Genomic DNA, 19,115 nt, shown 5'->3' with positions numbered 1-19,115 from the left:
CAGCTGCACATACATGTCAGGATTTCATGTATAAACTCTCCTTTGTAAAACTGGTGGCTTTTTTCTTTAATTTTGGATTTCTGTGTTTCTTTTTTCTACATACGCACATGCCACTAAATGAACACAGCTGTGTGCTCAGTGCATTTATGCACATTTATTCTTAGCTCTACCTCCTAAAATTCCAAATCTAGACAGGGAAAAGAAGTATAGAAATAAACGCTGAAGTTTCAATTGGGTCACTGGTGAGTTTTCAGGAGGCTGCCTCCATGTAACAATTTTCAATACTATTGTTAAAATTCTGATAGAGGGAAAACTTAATCAGTTGTTTGAAATGTCCTTGAACAGACCCACAAGCCAAACTGTGCATTATTGAACTGCCAAAGCATGAGATACCTCCACCAGCTAAAACGAATCTGGCTCTCCCTTATCTCTCCTCTTTGAGACACTATGAAATTTACTTCCACATATCAGAATGATGACTGCTGCAATGGCCAAACATGACCAAATGTAAGCATATGACATAACCTATAATCATACACTTACATGCACATTTGCATGTATTTAAGTAGAATTTCAGAATAAAAAACCACTAGCTGGACCTCCTTAAATCCTGCTTTAAAAAACAAAAGTGTTACACCAGCCCACAAGGAACAGCAATTCAGTCCCCATTCACTTCAGTGTTCCTAGAGCAGCCCTGCAGAATGGAAGCACAGAGAGTGAAACCATTTTTAGCAACACTTAAAGTCCTACACAAGCAACAGTAGAAAAGATGCATCAAAAATGATGACCTCAGTAAAATACATCCTGAGAATTCGCCCATGGAAATCTGTGCATGAACTTGACTCTGCATTCCTTCAGTGTTTCAATGGGCCTCATATTCAACTTTTTCAAGCCTTCAGAGCCAACTTGTCCTTTTCTCTGAAGTCAAAATGAAGGTCTCCAGTTCTGACATTTCTATCACTGCACTGTTGCAGCCTCCTTTAACGCAGGTATGACTTCAACCAGAATATGCACTATCAGATTTGCTCAGGAGGTCTTGATCTAATACCCCACAAAGACAAGACTCCACTGACTACAGCAGGTTCAAATGCCTATTTTATGAGGTTGGACTTACTCAAGGAATAGTGTCATTGCTGCCCCTTCCCTGAGAAAGAGAAAAGAAAGAGCTTTAACCTTCATTCTCTGGGGAGCTGGAACTGATTTAAATACACATGTATGCTCATACCGTTCTTGTATCATTATCTCTGGTAGATGTAATTTTTTGGCTGAGTCACCAGTCCTTTGATCTCTGTCATAAGATGGACCCTTTTGCTTTGAGTTAATGTTTTGTCTGCCAAGATTTTATATAAGAAAAATAAAACAACCATAAACAGCAGAACAACTGATTTAACATGCTCTGACCCCAATATTTGCTACGGATTTTATTATTAAGGAAGAATATTTGCCATCATTGAGTGGGTATCTTTACTTACAGCAGGGATTGCTCACGCAGCAAGACTCAGTTTTTCACTAAAAAGTTCTCTCCAGAGCTTTGCAAGTTGTGTTACACATCTGGAAAACAGCCTGACTGGAGTTGTTTCTGGTCCAAGCTTATTTTTTTCCTGGGAATTTCCAGTCAATGTGTCCAAGCCTCTATTGAGAGAGGAGCTGAAGTGTGGCAAGGTAGTCAAGTCTCTAGGAAACAAGAGGAAGACCCAGGGATCCATTTCTCTTAATTCATCATCTCTTGTAAGTGCTATAAATGCCTACCTTCACATTTAATGACTTCCAGCTAAGCACCATCCCCTGGCACATGCTATGCTGGACTGACAAGGGGAAGATGGTTTCTACAGCACCTCTAATATCTTTGGCAACAAAACTCTGCTGATAGCACTGTCAAGGGATGCACAATGGCAATACTGGGGGCTGTGTGATACAACTGGTGGACCATGCACCAACCGCTCAAGAAGGTGCCCATGCATTAATTAGTATTAGCGAACGGTGTTAGAGTGTTGAGTTGTGGCCTAAAGTCAGTCTTAACCGCCTTTTATATTTTACTACCTCTGTATTCAAGCAAGAGACTATTTCAATGGAAGAACACATTTTCTGCCAAATCATTTCTGAAAAGTATAACACTGTCTCGCTCCAATTTAGGAGTGAGGCAAAGGTTCTTTTGATAATGTTATGCCCGGCGTGAGATTAAGAAGAAGAACATTCAAATGTTGATCCGACCAGTTTATTGGAAATAATAGACAATTGAGGGGATGGGGAAGGGAGAGCGACGAATGCCAAAATTAGGGTGATGGGGAAGGGAAAGTAGGCGATAGAAAAAGAGCAAGAATTACGTTAAAGCCGGGAATAGTCACCTCCTGGAAGCAGCAGCGTCCCGTAGCACGTTGTTAACTTCGGTCCGGGGCAAAATAAGTGTAGGGGAGAGCAGCAGCGGAGTAGCAGGCCGCAGATCAATGAAACGCAGAGAAGACAGTCAGAGTAGCGAGGTCTCAGGAAGTGGAGTCTCGGGCAGCGAGGTCCCTCGGAGCAGAGTCTCGAGCAGCAATCCCAGAAGAGATAATAGGCAGCAGTAGGACAATGGTGGAGGAATCTGAGGTCAGATACCTAGATGCCCACAAAACCGTGGTTTGTCCGTGCCCTTTTTATCCTTCTTTCCAGCCTTTGAGAGATTTCCGGACGGCTCGGGTCAGCGTCCTGTGATTTCCTCAGAGATGTCAATCTTCCTTGAGATAGGCCAACACAAAAGACCACTTAAGGGCCATTGATCAGTATCTTATCTCCCTTTCGTAGCTCCCGGACTTGTCCATCTCCTAAACAAAGGGATTTCTCGAACCTTGGTTCCTGTGTGTCTCAGTCCTGGAACCTTGGCCAGGACTTGCCTGAACTTGTCCATTTCAGCAAACTTTGAGACAGTAATGTAAAAAGCATGGCCTCTTACAAACGCATAAGATTTTTAAATGATGAGCAGTTAAAAAAAAGTCCGAGGTTTTAGTCAGCTGTCAGAGGCTTGTGTATCACGGCTTGATTCTTTTTTGTTGTTCCAAAATTGCCTCTTCACAGTATTTCTCAGGATGGTCTGAATATAAAACCACACTAAATCAAATATCCCAGCATTTTCCTCAGCTTGTGGTTCACAACCATTCTCTGTTGAAGACAATGACCCACACACTTGGAAAATATTTAAAATACATAATTGCCTGCATTTGCAATGAAGTGTGTGTACTCTCTCTAATTATAGCATGATAATAAGGAGAGTCAAGCACACAGCCTAAAGGCAAGATGCTTTCCCTGGTCTTTCATTTTCCTGGAACTTCTGCTAGAAGAAAATCTGCATGCAATTTAATAAAAAGAAAACAAGAATGTTGTCACTGACTTACACACAGATCATAAGAGCCCAGCTCTCTCATTCTCTTACTGGAAAACCAATGCCTTAAGTTCCTGCCCAGACACTTAACTACAACGCACTCTCCTTCACAAGCAAACACAAGCAGACTTTCTTTTCCCGTGAGTGACTTCACCATTCCAGATTTGGTTTGTGTTTTCAAATGCAGGATTTCTCTCCCTTCAGGTCTCTTCTAAACTAAGGAAAACTGGAATGGTGCAGCTATTTAGCCACTTGGCTAAACAGTAAGAGTGAAACCACACTGTTAACTGTCTACATAAAATAGGGAGGCTGTTTTCTTCTGAAAATTAGAGCAACCACAGCAACTCAGTGTTTCTGTGCAAGGGCAAAACTGAACTTTCTACATTAAATTTTATCTTTTCTCATTGTTTTTTTGGAAACACGGGGATTATTTTGGACTTAAAATGATTTTCCAAGGACTTAGTTCTCAGCAAAAATAAAATTCTGAAACTGTCTTTATAGTGTATTTTCTAAAGGATCAATAATGATCCTTATCATTAAACTACTAGCATCAGGGTGAGATCCTGCCCTGCAGTTTCCCTTTAAAATCCTCAAAAAAACATTAATCTATGACCTGGCTTGTATCCAGCCATGCATAACAGACCACATGCAGTTGAGTCTCTAATAAAGTTCTTAGGCAAGACTTCGATGAGATGTAGAAGAAACAGTAACAGGAAAGCTGCCACAGAGATGAGCAAGGAAGAACAAGAATCTGCATTCATATGTAAGCCAGTCAGAAGTACTAGGTAACATTCTGTCACCAGAAGTCACTGGATAAAAAAAAACAAACAACTGTAAATGCTCCATCCAACTATTTGTTAATTTTTCTGTTAACCCTGGGAACATTTCCAGCTGCAAGCCTCTAACATGTTATAATAACAGATCAGATTATCCTAAGATTTAAATTGCATTTTAAAGCAGATGATACCCCAAAACCACAAAGGTGTGCTTTCTGGGGGTACCCTGAAGAGTACCAGCCTTGTGATGCTGGGCCTGAGTGCACGAGGGAGCAGGGCACATAGCTGGACTTGCTTCTGCTCCTGACATAAAATACAGCAAATTAGACACAGCTCAATGGAGAGGTTTTGGAAAGCCTGAAGATCTGAGTTCAGTGGGACTAAAATGGTAAGGGCTTAAACATTTTTCCATGGAAAAGATTCCTTTGATCTTAGTCGGTTCAATCAACACAAGTCCCAGATCTTAAAGGCTCTGTGCAGTTAAAGGGATTGACAGGCACCAAGTGGGGTTTTCAGAGATCTCCACAGATATGTAAACAACTATAAAATCTCACCACGCATGTTTAATAACCCGTCAAAGCTTTACACACTAAGTTCCAAAGCTCTGGCCAAAAGAGCTAAATTTGTGTTTTCATGCAAGCACAGTTCTTACAACAGCCCAGCATTTGGCAAGTATAACACGGAAATATGCAGATAACGAGTAATTAAGAAACATAGAGAATGCTCAGAATATTCATCTTTTACTTACAAGATGCACTGGTAGCAGACACACAGAGGAAGATTTCCAAAGAAGAGCTCTAGCAAGGAGGACTCATTTCTTCTTGAGATTTCAAAGCACAAATGTAGCCTTCAGACAACTGAAGTTCAGAACTACATGCTACTTAGTCTGAGGAATACTATGAAGAGCAAGAGAAAACAAGGCTGTACCCCAGGCAATCAGTAAAATGGAAGTAGGGTGCATAAGGAAAAGCGTACATGCATACTTACAACACATACATTGTATGTATTTATTAAAGTCTACTCTCATTACAATTCATTTGTAGTGGATCTAGACTACTAAATAGGACACCCTTCCCAAATTACCCATTTCTGTTCAAATTGTTTTGCTTCATGACTAAAGTGAGAAATGGCCACAGACAAGATGCATGTTAGTAAAAACATCTGAACAAAAGCTATTGCAGGCAAGATAGTAACTTTTTAAAGGTACATACCCCAGAAGCACAACACTAACTTCTTTTAAGAAATGCACACAGATAAACTTCTTATTCTCTCCAAAGATAACAGAAGAAAAAGTTCGAAATATAAAACTTTCCATCTATGGTATTCCAGACTTTTTGTTGTCTTGCCAATTAAAAGACAAACAACCCAAAATATTTTCTAAAACACAGCAGGTTTCAAAGATACCAGAAGATATTTTACTACACCAACTTGATAAGCTTCCCCACTAATTATCTTCCAGGACTGCATTTATCCCAGGCTTTAAATTGAGTTAATTGAAAATATATAGTCATTGTATCATAAAAACAACAACAACAACCAAAAAAACCACTCAATTTTATGCTATATATGAGCCAAAATGTCATGCCCAATGGTGATTCCAGGGACACTGATTCCAGTATCTAACTTCTTCTGCTTTCTAAAGATACAAACAACCTATTAGCAGCTAATTACACAGAAAATTAGGTCACAAATATCTGAACATCACACTCCAAGCAGGACAAGGCTTCTGAATATATGTAACGACCAGTCTCATTTTTGTGTTTACTGTAAGAACATGCACACATTAGATACCCAATCATCTAGCTGTGCCACAGAGTGTGTTTGCTTTGCAGCCAGCCAGGTCCCTCACAATACAGACTTAACTGTTCATGCAGATTCAGCAGATATCTATACATGTCTTGTTCAGTAAAATAAATCAGAACCAAGAAGGGCTGTTTTGGAATTTCAATGAGGAATGACACAGACTATCACTTATAAAGTAGAATCCAAACAAAAAACAGAAAGCGTGGAAAGGAACACACTGCCATGTATACATAGAGTAAGCATGTTCCGTTTCCCTGACCAGCTTGCCGCTGTTTGGCAATAAGCTTGAACTGCTTCATCTTCTCTAAGAAAGATCTGCTGCCATCAGAATGGCTGATTAATCACTATAACAGTGAGTCCAAAACAAGAACCTGCACTATGTGTTCTTGAATTAATGTCTTCCACCTTTCCGCTGGTATCTGGTTTGCTTTTTCCAATTGCAAACCTCTACTAGTGGCATAAGGCTGATTTTGCCTTTGCTCTGCTCTTGCCTCATTAAGCCACTGTGCCACGTGCAAGGCAGCAGCAAAGACCCACCAGATCCAAAGGACAGTCCCCATTCTCCGTTCTTCATTTCCACCTGCACAACTGCAAGTAGAAGGTGCATGTCAGTCTCAATGAGAAGGGCAGCAGCTCAGATTGCGTACTATCACTGGAACCACTGACAAAGTGCCAGCCTTCCTGCTTTGCTCAGTTTCCTAACCCTGCTGATCCTGCCAGCTCAGTCTAAAGTTTCAATAGCATTTGGCTACTGCATTTACAGTCAAGGATCAGAGAGTACTGGCATAGCCAGCAGGAGTTCCATTACACACACAAAGCCAACAACAACGCTGCAAATCAGCCCTCAGCATTACAGCCCCTTGCACTGGAAGCCTTGCTTGCATGCCAAATACAAGGATACGTCTCCCTTGCTGTCCTGCAGAAGTATAGTGTGCCCCTGTCCTGTTTTGGAAGCAATGTCTGACCTGCAGTCAGCTCTGGAAATAGAAAAATAAACTGTGTACTTTTATAGGACACATATACATCGCTTTACAGTCACCTGCTCAAATTAAACCATATTACTACAGGGGGAATGTAAGCATTTAAATGCTGCTTCTGATGGGGCATGAAGGCTATCACTTCTGCAAACATGCCTGTTTGTTGTCAAATTACAGTAACCAACGTCAGTGAAAACAACTGCACTGAAACAATGCACCCAACAAGCTTTGCAAAGTGCAGGAGATATCTGAGAAGTTTGGGCATCTCAGATTATGTTTACAAAGGGCAAGCTCCGCCTCACTGTCTGAGAGGAGTACAATCCAGTGATTCAATGTGGTCCAGCAAAAATGCCAGAGCCAGTGTGGTAGAGGAGAAACTTAGTGTGCACTTGGCGTGCACCTGGTGAACAGTGTGATCCCCTGATGTCCCCCTCTTGGGGATGTCTGTAGGTCCTTCTGACACACAGGAAGGTGGGACCGTTCCTGCACACAAGGAATCAGCCATTCCTTCTGCCTAGTGTTCATGGGAATGCCCCTCCACCTTTAGCATCAGCTTCTCTGGTCCCCTCCATGGGGACAGGCACCTTGTTCACCAAGGGGCAACATAGGCTTGGAAGATATTCTCATTTAGTTGCAGGAAACAAAAGGATGGCACCAAGAAAGTCATTTGTGAGAGCACATGACCCCTGGGGAGTAATTAGTATATTCTGACCAGATTTCATGTCCTTAGCTTGTCATTTCAGAAAGCTCAGCAGCAACAGGAGACAGAAGTGATTGGCTTGGTTCTCTGTTAGGTGTAACACTGCCCTTAGACCAGTTCAGAACTGTTGTCATCTCAGCTTGGAGGTGGTCACCTTTGTTATAAACAGCTTTCATTCCAAATTGCACCAACACTGCACTACAGTTGACTCCAACCCTGCCACCACTAAAGCAAGCAAAACACTCATAGATGTCAGAGGAAATTTAACCTTACTATCTGCCAGACCGGAATAAATGGACTATTTGATACTTCTGAAACAGATATGAAGAAAAATAACACCTCAGAAGGCATTTCACAAGGCTTATGTTTAGAATAGCTGTGCAACATCAGAATAAATCTGCCAAAAACAAAATGGGAAGAAATTAAAAACTTTTGGCTGCATGCTTTTAAAAGATGATAGATGGTGAAACAGCAGTCAGAAGATCTCTTCACAGCACAGTTGTGCAAGTTAAATATGTCATAGCACCATGCTTGGTAAATAAAATAAAAACTATACAGAAGTAAGGATTCTGGTTGTTCATGTCTGGAGTCTAGCTCGATGGATGGAGTAAGAAGAAGGGGATAAAAGAGCAATACCTAGTATTCATCATTCCACAAACAGTGCTCATAAGGTGCCAGAAAGTAGAGTTTACACTTGAGCCCACCCTTTGAAGACACAAGGAATGCAGGAGAAGTTCTCCCATTGCAATCCAATGCGTGGAGATGGGTCAGACCATGGGCAAGGGCAGAGGGAAGCAGAGAGGCGTTCATCACAGAAACACAGAACAGATCTGACCAGCAGCCAGATCCAGGCAGCTGCCTGTGCTGGGCTTGGGGGAGCTGTATCACTTGGGAGTCCCTGTTGTGGCACTGCCCTGCGTGGATTTCTCTTAGTTTCATTATTTAATAACAACTAGTTCTTCCTGCTACCTGTGGACTATTTTCAGCACTGGCAGTACACAATGTCTATTACATCAGCAATTAACATTTGGAAAAAAATTACTATGGAAATGAATGTCAGCAAAAAGCTCCAATAAACAAAACACAGGAATATTTTAAACAACTGACCAGGGAGAACACAAGTGGTAATGTTATCACAGACTAACCTGTTAAGTGAGAGCAATAAGGTCACCAGCCTCTGTTTAACGAGTGCTTCCAGTGAAGGTTAAAGATCAGTTTTAATAATTACTATTAGGAAATCCAGTCTTCGTCCAAATCACATAAATCACTTGCCAGTTTCAGAAAAGCTTGTGTGTGCCCATAACTTAGTGCTTCCTCAGCACATCCAGATGTCTCAGAAGCACCAGTGGTCCTGCTGTTAGGCACAAAGGCAAGAAGGAAAGGCACAAAGGACAAGCAAGTGAGATGCCAGTGACACCACAGAGGGACTGGAGGAAGCTGAGATAAAGGTTTCATGCCTGCCTTAACTCCACCAGCTCCATCCAGTCCATGCACCCCCACGGCACGTGCTGCACACCCAAGGGAGACTTCCAGTTGACTGAAGCTGTACAACAAAGTAACACACAGTGAACGCACTCACTTGATTTTTCTTGTACCTCCTCACTCCTCCCATGTGAACCTCAGAGTTTCCTGAGAACACACAGGCAAGATGTGTTTGACTTGTGCCACTACTTGCACAGGCTCTAAATAGGGCGCATTTTGTTCATGGTGCTGGAGCCAGACAGCACAGCAGGAGAAGCAGAGAGCTCTCCTGGTGAGCAGTGCATGCAGAGATGCCTTAAGACTAAATTCACAACGCCTGCAGAATTTCTCAAACTAGCCCTACCAAAGGATAATCGAGGATTATCCTTCATGGAAATTCTGAGACAATATTCTTCATTAACACTGAAAAAGTTGGGAACCAGACAGGCCGTGGGTTTCATACATGCATATTTCAGCAGCCAAAGTACTTAAAAAACTGCTCTTCCCAGCAGGTTGCAACCTCCCACTCGCAGCCCACTCAGCCTGAGCAAACACTACTGAGACCTTTACGAACGCAAAATGGACCAAAACAAAACAGAATTTTGTCAGAGCAAACACTCTGTCAGAATAACCTACTGCTACTCTTAAAGAGCAGAAACAACTGCTTTCATACAGGAGTTGATTACAAATGATGCTTTTCACTTTCTTGATAAGAAATATAGGCACACTGCTGCCAAATATCAACAGAAATCTTGATTGTTAATGACAAAACTACAGCATTAGCGAAGAAAATTACTCAGAAAACCACTAAGAAAGTCATTGTTTACAAAGGGAAAGCTGTTCCAAGGCAACTCTCGTACAGAAAGTTCAGACAGCACCACCCTGCCCGTTCCACACGCAGACACAGTATCTGATACCAAGCAGATGGTGGTAGTATCAGGTGTCTGCTGCACACTTATATCTGATACAATAAATAATACACAACTAATGCAAAATATCAGTTTCATTCTGCTCCTCGTTACTTGAAATGGCACTGAATGTATTAACTTATCTCTAGCTAAATGCAACACATCTGCCCAAACCCATCATTGAAGACTGAATTAAATTTCCTTGGCAGTAATATTATTACATATGCAGCATGTTTATCTAGTGCTGTCTCTTCTATTTTGTATCTTAAGCGTCTTGAAAATGTAAAAGCAATTCAATTTGACGCCTACTCAAATACTTTCAACTAGACAACCTAATGGGTCAAACCACGTGAAAAATGGTAATGCCATTTTCTTTTGTCAGTCCCCTGAAACCCACAATACCCCCAAACCAAAGAATCACTGTTTCTCAAACATCATGTCATATCAGCAGAAATTTTACCCTGACCTTCTTCTGATTTCTACGTAGTGCAATTATTAATACAGTGAAAATGATGCACTTCTATTATTTTTGAAAAATTATCTTGCACAAGCAGGGAATGATTAAGCATTACGTACCACAGCACTTAATGTAACCAGATAGGATTACACTTGCACAACAATCAGGAGGGAAAACTGCTGTCCTCTGATGGCTCAGAATCATTCAAAGCAGCCAATAAATAGAGAAGAAAGGTGACCCAAGCATATAAAAATGACCTACATGACTTAATTTACTTGATCTTCAGTAAAGATTCAACAAGGTACCTCGTATTAAATGGAATAGGTACTAACTGACAAGAGGCAGTATGCAATGGGAACAAGAGACCCTCTCACTCTGGGAGAAGGACCCTGCTGGGCAGAGGACTTTGGCAGCAGCTGTGGGAACCTGGATGCAACTCTCCCATTTGCTGGTAAGCTGGGAGGAGCCTTCACACCACACAGCACTGTAGATCTCCACCTAACCTGATCACAAAAGCACTCTTAATAGGACATCAGCCAGGACAAAAAGCCCACAGAAGAAGGAAGGAAAATCTCACTGCAACTCTGTAAGGCAGAAAACCCACTCAAAGCCCAAAGAAGCAGCAGTTCCATCCACACAAAAGCCCCATCTCTCCACACAGCCAGGACTTCTCCATCTATTTCCTTTCCCAAGGATAGCAAAATCTGCACTAACCTTACAGGAAGTCTTTACTACCCTGTCAAGGGAATCTGGTTGGCCCTTGAAGCTATCCTACTGGCTCAGCAAGGTAGTTCCAAACCCTGACAGTAAGAGCTAGGACAAAACTGCATTTGAGCAAAGTGACCAGTTCCCTCTATCACAGTGGACACTCGAGCCAGACACAGGTGATCTGTCACCTCCTCATCCATGGCCACAGTGCAGTCTCTCTCAATGAATGACTTGGGAAGGAAATGGAATTTGCACTGGCCATATCACTGTGTTATGAAGAACTATCATCTGTCAATAAAAAACAAGTGAAAAAGAAGTGCTGGCTGCTCCACTGGAACATGTCAGTGGCCCTTAGTAGGGGGAAAGGGGCTTCAGATGAAATGGATATATAAAAAGAAACATATAGTACAGTATTACAGATCTACCTTCAGCTGTAACAGCAGGAACAAGAAGACCTGGCTTGTAGCACTGCAAAGTGTTGGCAGATGGTGAAATTCACAGGTAGAGGCAGCCAAGGAATGACATCAACCAGCTGATGTCTAAATGCCTCCACGCAGACTTTCTGCTTTTTAATTGCACTAGCACAGTAGAGTTGCATCAGCACTAATAAAAGTACAACAGAGCAATTTGCTCAGTTCCGATCTCCTTGAATAGCATGTTCCCCATGCCCAGTGTTAACTAACAGCCATGGGCAGAGCACAGACAAAAGTGCATGGCCATAAGGGATGGAAATCACCACCTCTCACTGAAGGAGCAGAAGCAATTTCTGCTCCAGAAATAAAGTATATCGCTGAGCCCAAGGGGCAAGTCCTGAGATTTTAAAGCATACATAAACACACAAGACTCATCCCAGTTTGTGTCATAAAGCCTACTGAAGTGGTTCCAGGCTTTTACTTCCCCCATCTTAATCTTCACAGGATTATCACATGTTAATACTTATGCACCAGCTAAATGGTCTGTAAACTAAGCTAATCAAACACAGTGGAGCAGTTTAATCAGTATCTAGGAGGTCAGAAAAAGCAAAGATAGTTTTGGAGATGCCTGTCTGAAAAGAGGTCAACTGCCTTTACAGGGTTAATGATCCAATGGGAAGGTTAGCAACAACAACAACAACAGAAGAAAGGAAGAAAGAAAATAAAGAAAAGCAGCAGTGGTTAATAGTGCATATCTTCACTGTATGGCTCTGAATTTCTATTTCTCCCCGACTTTTAGCTAGACCTAAACAAATTTTAACCATCTTTGTGAGACCGTACAGATGCAAAGAGCATACACGGTGTGTTAAAGCAGATGCAGCATATTAAAGAGAGCTCAACTAAAGTGCAGAATGCTTCTTGTAAATAGAAGGTTATGTGAACAACCGCCCTCAATATAAATTGCATGGCGCTGTATCCCAGTAGAGCTCCCGTATCTTGTGGAACTGTTGCAAAACGGGACTTATTTGTGAGGACTGGTATCGCATATTTTCATGAAAGTCAAAAGAAACTGTAAATCTAAATTTACAGATTTTTTATTTCCCTGTCTGTCAGAGCTGGGCTTTTTTGTACACGTCAGTGCATTACCAGGAAGAATGGCTGTACATTTCTATTCCAAGGTCATTTTCAGTAATTTAGAATAGATTACCTAACCAGACAAAAAAACAGCAACAACACAACAAAAAACCTCCCAAAAAACAAACAAAAAAGAAAGCCTCGATGAAGAGAAAACATTCACAGACAATTTGGGGAAAAAAAGCAGAGGAAAAAAATCACTGATTAATCACTGACTAAAATTTGCAAGTATTAATTGATTTATGTTTCTTTTTCTGGGAAGATCACTTGGCTGTATTTTGCTTGATTGCACTGTAACATCCAGTATGCTGTACAGCTGAGCCTTTACAGTATTTATGATAAGCAAGCAAATACAACCAGGCTAAGACAAGGGAAAAAAATACATATACTGTGGACTTAAACGTGTGTATATATAGTAGATATAATGTTCTGCCTTTCTTCACTTGTTCCTGCAATAAATCCTTTTCTTTTTTTCTTTTTTTTTTCTTTTTTTTTTTTTTTTTCTTTTTTTTTCCTCAAGAACCAAGACAGGCGGCTAAAAATACAGATGTCTGACTCAGTCCTTCCCAGCCAAAATGCCTTTATCAGTGACCAGTATTTCAATCAGACCCCACTGCCAGCTCACCAATGCTCAGCACCATGCCTGATACACAGGCTGATGCCACGTACCAGGTCAGACTCAGAGGCTGGAGTTCTGCACTGCACTCTCTCCAGTGAAAATACACCATTTACAGGCTTCTTAGCTTACACCCTCCTATTAAGTTCTTTACACAAGGTTTTTTAGCATGCTTTGAATTTGCAGAAAAAAAAAAATCTATACCTAAATATAACTTAAAATCCAGAAGATCTGGAAATTATCAAGCTTCTGGGGGATTTAAAATGTTCATGAACTCTTTTCAAAGACAACATTACTATTTATCTGGTTTGGCTCCACAAGAGTTATCCATATTTTTGGAAATCAGAGAGGGAGATGTTTAACTTGAATGGTTGGTGTGTGAATCAGCTACAGTATTCAAGGGCATGAGTCAGGATTCAGCAGTGCCAGAGGATTAACTGGAAATGATAACTGTTAATTTTCACATCTTCTATGGTTAGGAGGAAGCAGGGCAAGAGCAAAAAGGTACACGTACACCATATATTTATAGCACAGAATGGCTGCTCTGGAGGGACACCTCACCAAAAGGGCAGAGCTGCAGGAGCTGCAGAGTTCAGTAGGGCTGTTCACTCTCAGCCAGGGCTGGCACATCAGCACGGGGTGAGTAAGCACAGCAAGCTACAGGCCACTCTCTTTGGCTGGTGAGGGAATCTGGAGGTTTGAAACCAAACAGGGTAATCTGGTATGAGATTCAGGCAGGAACAGAATATTCCTTGTAATGAGATATGTATGAAGATACTCTAATCAAGCGTGCTAAAATTGCTAGGGTTCATACATCTGGCACAGTCCATGCTATGCACTTTATCAAACGGTTTCAATAGTAGTTTACTGTCTGCACAATAAATGTTTGCCTATTGGGTTTAAAACATGCAACACTGAGACAGTGAGTAAGAGCTAAGTTTGGCTTTATAATTGCAGATGAGAAAGTTAAACATGTTCTAACTAAAAAACAAAAACAAACAAACAAAAAAGCCAGATATACATAATATTTCCCCCTGACAAAGCTTAAAAAATGACAGCATGAAATTAAATTTCAGAGAGGAAATATTCACTTTCCTAGTTAAATGTGAATAAGATTCCATAAAAAGCTTGCAGCTACTGTAAGATCTGAGCAAATATTTAACTTTACAGTGCACAGTGACACAATCTGGTGTGACTATGGACTGCTGTAAGGTGACAGTCTGCATGATGGAGAATGGAAAACCCTCCCCGAGTACACCAGAGTCATCCAAGCAAAAGTGGCTCAGCAGCAAGGATCAAAACAGCACAGATTAAACAGAAAACAAAAGCATCAGCTTCTACATGCTGAGAACTGTTCATTAATTTTGTTCCATCCTGCAATATTTTGCAAATTCTAAGCTACGACATTTGGAGCGTTACCAGCTAAAATATGTTGGCTCCTTATGGCGTGTTGCAACCAATTTTGCAAACTATCACAGGGTGATGAGAGTTTTCTACACAGCTTTAGGAGTACAGTTTGCAGACAACATGAATATGTCCTCTCTTCACTGTACTTAGACTGCAGGAACACCATAAGCACAGAAAGCACAATATGTGGCTACAGGATTATGGAACAAGACAAGAAAACACTGCAACACCAAGTGTGTGATTCAGGCATGGCTCTCCCTCATGGCAGTTCATGGAATTAAGCACACAACTGCAGTACAGATGAAGCATATGTATGTGCTGCTCAAAACACAAGGTCTGTGCATGAAAGGCACTTGGAAGTTCAGATGCAGCTTCAGTGTTTAGGGAAGCTTGTAGGAAAGATGGCAAGAGAATCTGCACCAAGGCCTGTAGGTATAGGCCAAGGATAAATGGTTTTAAATTAAAACAAGGTAGATTTAGGCTAGATAGATATTAGGAAGAAATTCTGCACTATGCACGGTGAGGCACTGAAACAGGTTGGCCAAGGAAGCTGTGGATACACTCAGGGCCAGGTTGGATGGGGCCCTGGACAACCTGACCTAGTGGGTGGCAAAGCATTTGTTGGTTTCTTTCTTTTTTTTTTTTTCTTTTTATGTGAATAATTCTTGCTTGTAGCATTGCTACTCAGCCTGTGAATTCAGCATCAGCTTCCTATAACAGAGCAGAAGCCTTCATGTTAAACCTCACACCTACCATTTTCAGCCCAGGTCCCCAGCCTGATGAGTGGAAATCTCCACCTGCAAAACAGCTAGTTTAGTTAGGAGTGCTTTAGAAACTTGGCTATTCGTTGGGCAATAGAGCTGAACAAGCATTTGGCGGCAGCAGCCACAACAACAGAGCCTTAAAACGGACTGCAGCTTCCTTTTCCACAGACATCTCCATGCCAGGGAAACACTGCTTTGAAATGCCACTGCTTGTACCACTGCAGGTTGCAGAGAGTGAATTTCAACACAAGCCATTAGATCATCTATGATTCTTCTCTTCTCTGGCCTTAAGCCACGGGAGGATTGACACCCGAAACTGAAATTAATAAATTTAGTTGCCACTGGCTTTCCCTGCATTTAGAATAAACCTGACACAGACGACAACTCTATCAAGGATACTTTCCTGCACTCTTCTGTCATTACGATGCTGCTGTTGATAGGCAGAGGGACAAAACAGCAATGCTTTCAAACTACCGCTCAGAAAAAAGAAAGCTGCTTCTCATCCATTCAGTTGCCAGAGCTGAGCAATGTGTGGGTTTGGATGTCTGCCCACTGCAACACATCGATGCTCCCTTTTTTTTCCTTTTAGCTGGATTGTCCACACTGACCGGAGGCACTCACTTTGCAGAGCATCACAGAGGAGAATAGTAGGACAGATCACACGAAAAGGCTGATGAAATAAACAAAGCAGTACAGACAAGGGGAGAGGCACTGCTTCTCAACCCCATCCCTTATATTTTATATTCGGTATTATTTATGAATTGCATACAGAAGATATTTTGGCCATCTTTAGAAAATAATGACTTTGAATTCCAGCAGTGGCAATAAATGCTTGCAGGTCACAGTACTCTAAATACCACAAACCTAATCCTGTGATTCCGTACTCACAGGAAAACTTTTGTTCCTGTAGCTTTTCACAGGGCTAAAGCCCTAGGTCCAGCGGGGTTCATGTGATGTTTCTCAGCTAACACCCGTCAAGCAAATGCATGATGGTAGCCACTGCCTTTTGCTGGACAATAAATAGGAAAAGAGAATGGGGTAACGTGAAGGAACTCTCCAGCAACACAACCATGAGAAAGACCAGACACGGGCAACATCTGTAATGGGAAATGAGGCAGAACAACAGAGCTGCTCGCTGTCACTGCACTGAAGCATCCTTCCTTCCTGTCCCCACCTGGACTGCTGGCACTGGGCCTGCTGTGGGCCCAAGACTGGCACGTGGTTCAGGACCTGGCATGGCCAAACCACAGACACAGGCTGAGGTCCTACTGGGGCACACACTGTGCTTGTTGCCTAGGAAACATGGTGGGTCCTGCCTGGTGAAAGAATTAGCCAAAAATACAGCTAGTCCTGCCTGTAAATCAGGTCCATAAATCAGCAGATCAGAGCTGAGGTCAAGGAGCTGAAGAGGAATCAGCCACGCTCCATGGGATTGCCTCATAAACAGCCGCACAGTCGGAGTCTTTCAGGTTCCTCTCAGCTGCCGGGCAGATCCATCAACAAAACAATTGACCTAAACTAACACTGCTTTTACAATATTTTCCACAGAGAAGGAACACAAAGAAATGACTTACACAGCTGCCACACTAAGGCACCAAGCTGCCCATCAGCCCGTGTCACTGGAAGGAGAACAGCCATGGCCATGGAGAGCAGAGCCATGGGCCCAGCTAGTGGCACCTGCAAACTCATCAGCATCCTTTGAGCAGAGTTATACTGCACTGCTGAAATGCTGGGGATGCTCAGTTGTACAAAGTATTCTGTTACACTACAATGACCACCACAGTACTGAGTTACAGCAGGAGAAACACCTGGTGTTCCTTCAGGGGATGTTTGGTTTGAAGAAGGGCTTTAAGAAACCTGATCGCTGACCTGAAAAGTTGCCATCAAGACCGGATGGCAACGATGTAATCAACTGATTTACTGCACTTCTGACTGCTGCTAGAGCATGTGAGTTGAGTGGCCTGGTCCCATCTCTCTTCCAAAGCCATCACTGTCCCCAGCAGCTCAGAGGTGAGCTGGTGTTCGTGCTGCTGCACTGCTTGCTGAGACCACGTTTCTGAGCATGGCAGTGGGGCAATGGCACAATTAGCAGGCAGAGGAAAACTTCACAGATCAACAACTCTGGTACTCAAAGTTGGGCGCATACCAGGGACTTCATTTTTAGCCAGTGGGCTGCTTGGCTTCTCTGCAAGATCACCCTCATTCACTTGAAGGGGAGCATCCTGGCTGTGTGTTGAGTGCTGCCTGTAGCCAGCTGCACTCAGGGGATATTTATAACCATTCACGTCGTGGATGGGAGCTGTGTTTGCACGCATGTGTCACGCTTATTCCCTTGCAGGGGAGCACCACAGCCGGACAGCTGCATAAGGCCCGGACGGTGCCTACCCCCGAGCTCAATCCAACCTCCCATCCTCGTCCCGCAGCGCTGTGCCCTCGCTGCCCGCTGACAGCCCAACTTCGCGAGGCCCCTCCGAGCGTCCCCCGCTCCCCGCGGGCCGGATCCCCCGGCTGACAGATCGCAGGCTCCGCACCTCCAGGGATGGCTGGGCGCCCTATTTGTTCCACACGCTGGGGCCGGATGGGCCGCCCCCACCTCTCGCAGCCCCGTCCCCCCGCGATGCCCCCACCCGCGGCGTGGAGCCCTCCCCCCGCCCAAGCACAAAGGCCGGGAGGGTGGGCAGCAGCCGACGGGGAGCCCCGCGCTAAGCACAAAGCTGGGGGGATGGGGGCAGCCCCCCACGCGGCGGGGCACACGCACACGGGCGGGTCCCCTACCTGCAGGTGCTTGTCCGCGGGAGCGCGGGGCTGCGCGATGCCGCCCGTATCGCATGGGGGGATCGGTGATGGTGCTGGGAGTGCTCCGGTCCCTCCTCTTCCCTCCTCCTTCTCCTCCTCCTCCTCCTCCCGTGCGTGTCCGTGTCCGTGCGAGCTGCCCGGCACGGCGGCACTACCGCCGGAGGAGGCAGGGACGGGCTGCGGCGGCTGTCAGCTACCGGAAACCGGGGCCGGGTCTCACACACCGCAGGAAGTGTGCAATTGCACACCCGCACACGCCGCCGGGCACGGGGCGGGGGATGGCGCTCGGAACACGCATCCCGCGGAGCATGGAGCGGGGCCCCTGGGGAGGGGGGAGGAGGGGGAGGAGAGGAAGATGAGGATGGAGGAGAAAGATGTGGATGGAGAACTAGGAGGAAGATGAGGACCAGGTTGGAGAAGGAGGAAGATGAAGAAGAAAGATGAGGATGAGGATGGGGGATGAAGATGGGAATGGAGGACTAGGAAGAGGGTGGAGGTGCAGGTGCTCAGGGCAGAGTTAATCGGATGGATAAGGAGGAGGAAGGCTGCCCACAGGAGGATGGAATTGATGATTGGAAGATGAGGGAGCAAAATGGCCCCTGGGGATGGCACTTGGCATCCATCCATTTTCATCAAGGATGTACATGAAGCCAGGACTGTTCTACCAGTAGTAATGGCACAAAATTGCTCAGAGATATGATTTAACAGTTGTTAGAGTTGTTAGAATTGGGGTACTATGGTTAGGCTGCGGTTGGACTTGATGATCTTTGTGGTCTTTTCCAACCTGAGTAATTCTATGATTCTATGAAAATAGCTGTCCTCGTTAATCTGATGCAGGTG

The 19,115-nt window shown here is 43.6% G+C and overlaps 1 protein-coding gene across 6 annotated transcripts in view; it reads right to left on the bottom strand.

Annotated features, from left to right (window-relative positions):
* Window positions 1-18,909, bottom strand: part of KIAA1958 (KIAA1958 ortholog) — a 56,436-nt gene extending 37,527 nt beyond the window's left edge. For 2 of the 6 annotated variants that reach the window (XM_032441533.2, XM_015849843.3), the window contains exon 1: window positions 18,255-18,861. The gene's annotated coding sequence lies outside the window, so the exon portion shown is untranslated. Of the gene's footprint in view, window positions 1-1,472; window positions 1,675-2,345; window positions 3,068-18,254 lie in introns of all 6 variants that reach the window. The other 4 variants (XM_085530248.1, XM_085530251.1, XM_085530249.1 and 1 more) reach the window with 4 other exon arrangements.
* Between the last annotated feature and the right edge of the window lie 206 nt (window positions 18,910-19,115).

The sequence above is a fragment of the Coturnix japonica genome, chromosome Z (assembly GCF_054131305.1).
Source record: "Coturnix japonica strain WE chromosome Z, WE-NBRP24, whole genome shotgun sequence".
NCBI lineage: Eukaryota > Metazoa > Chordata > Aves > Galliformes > Phasianidae > Coturnix > Coturnix japonica.
This window is presented reverse-complemented; position numbering and strand designations above follow the sequence as displayed.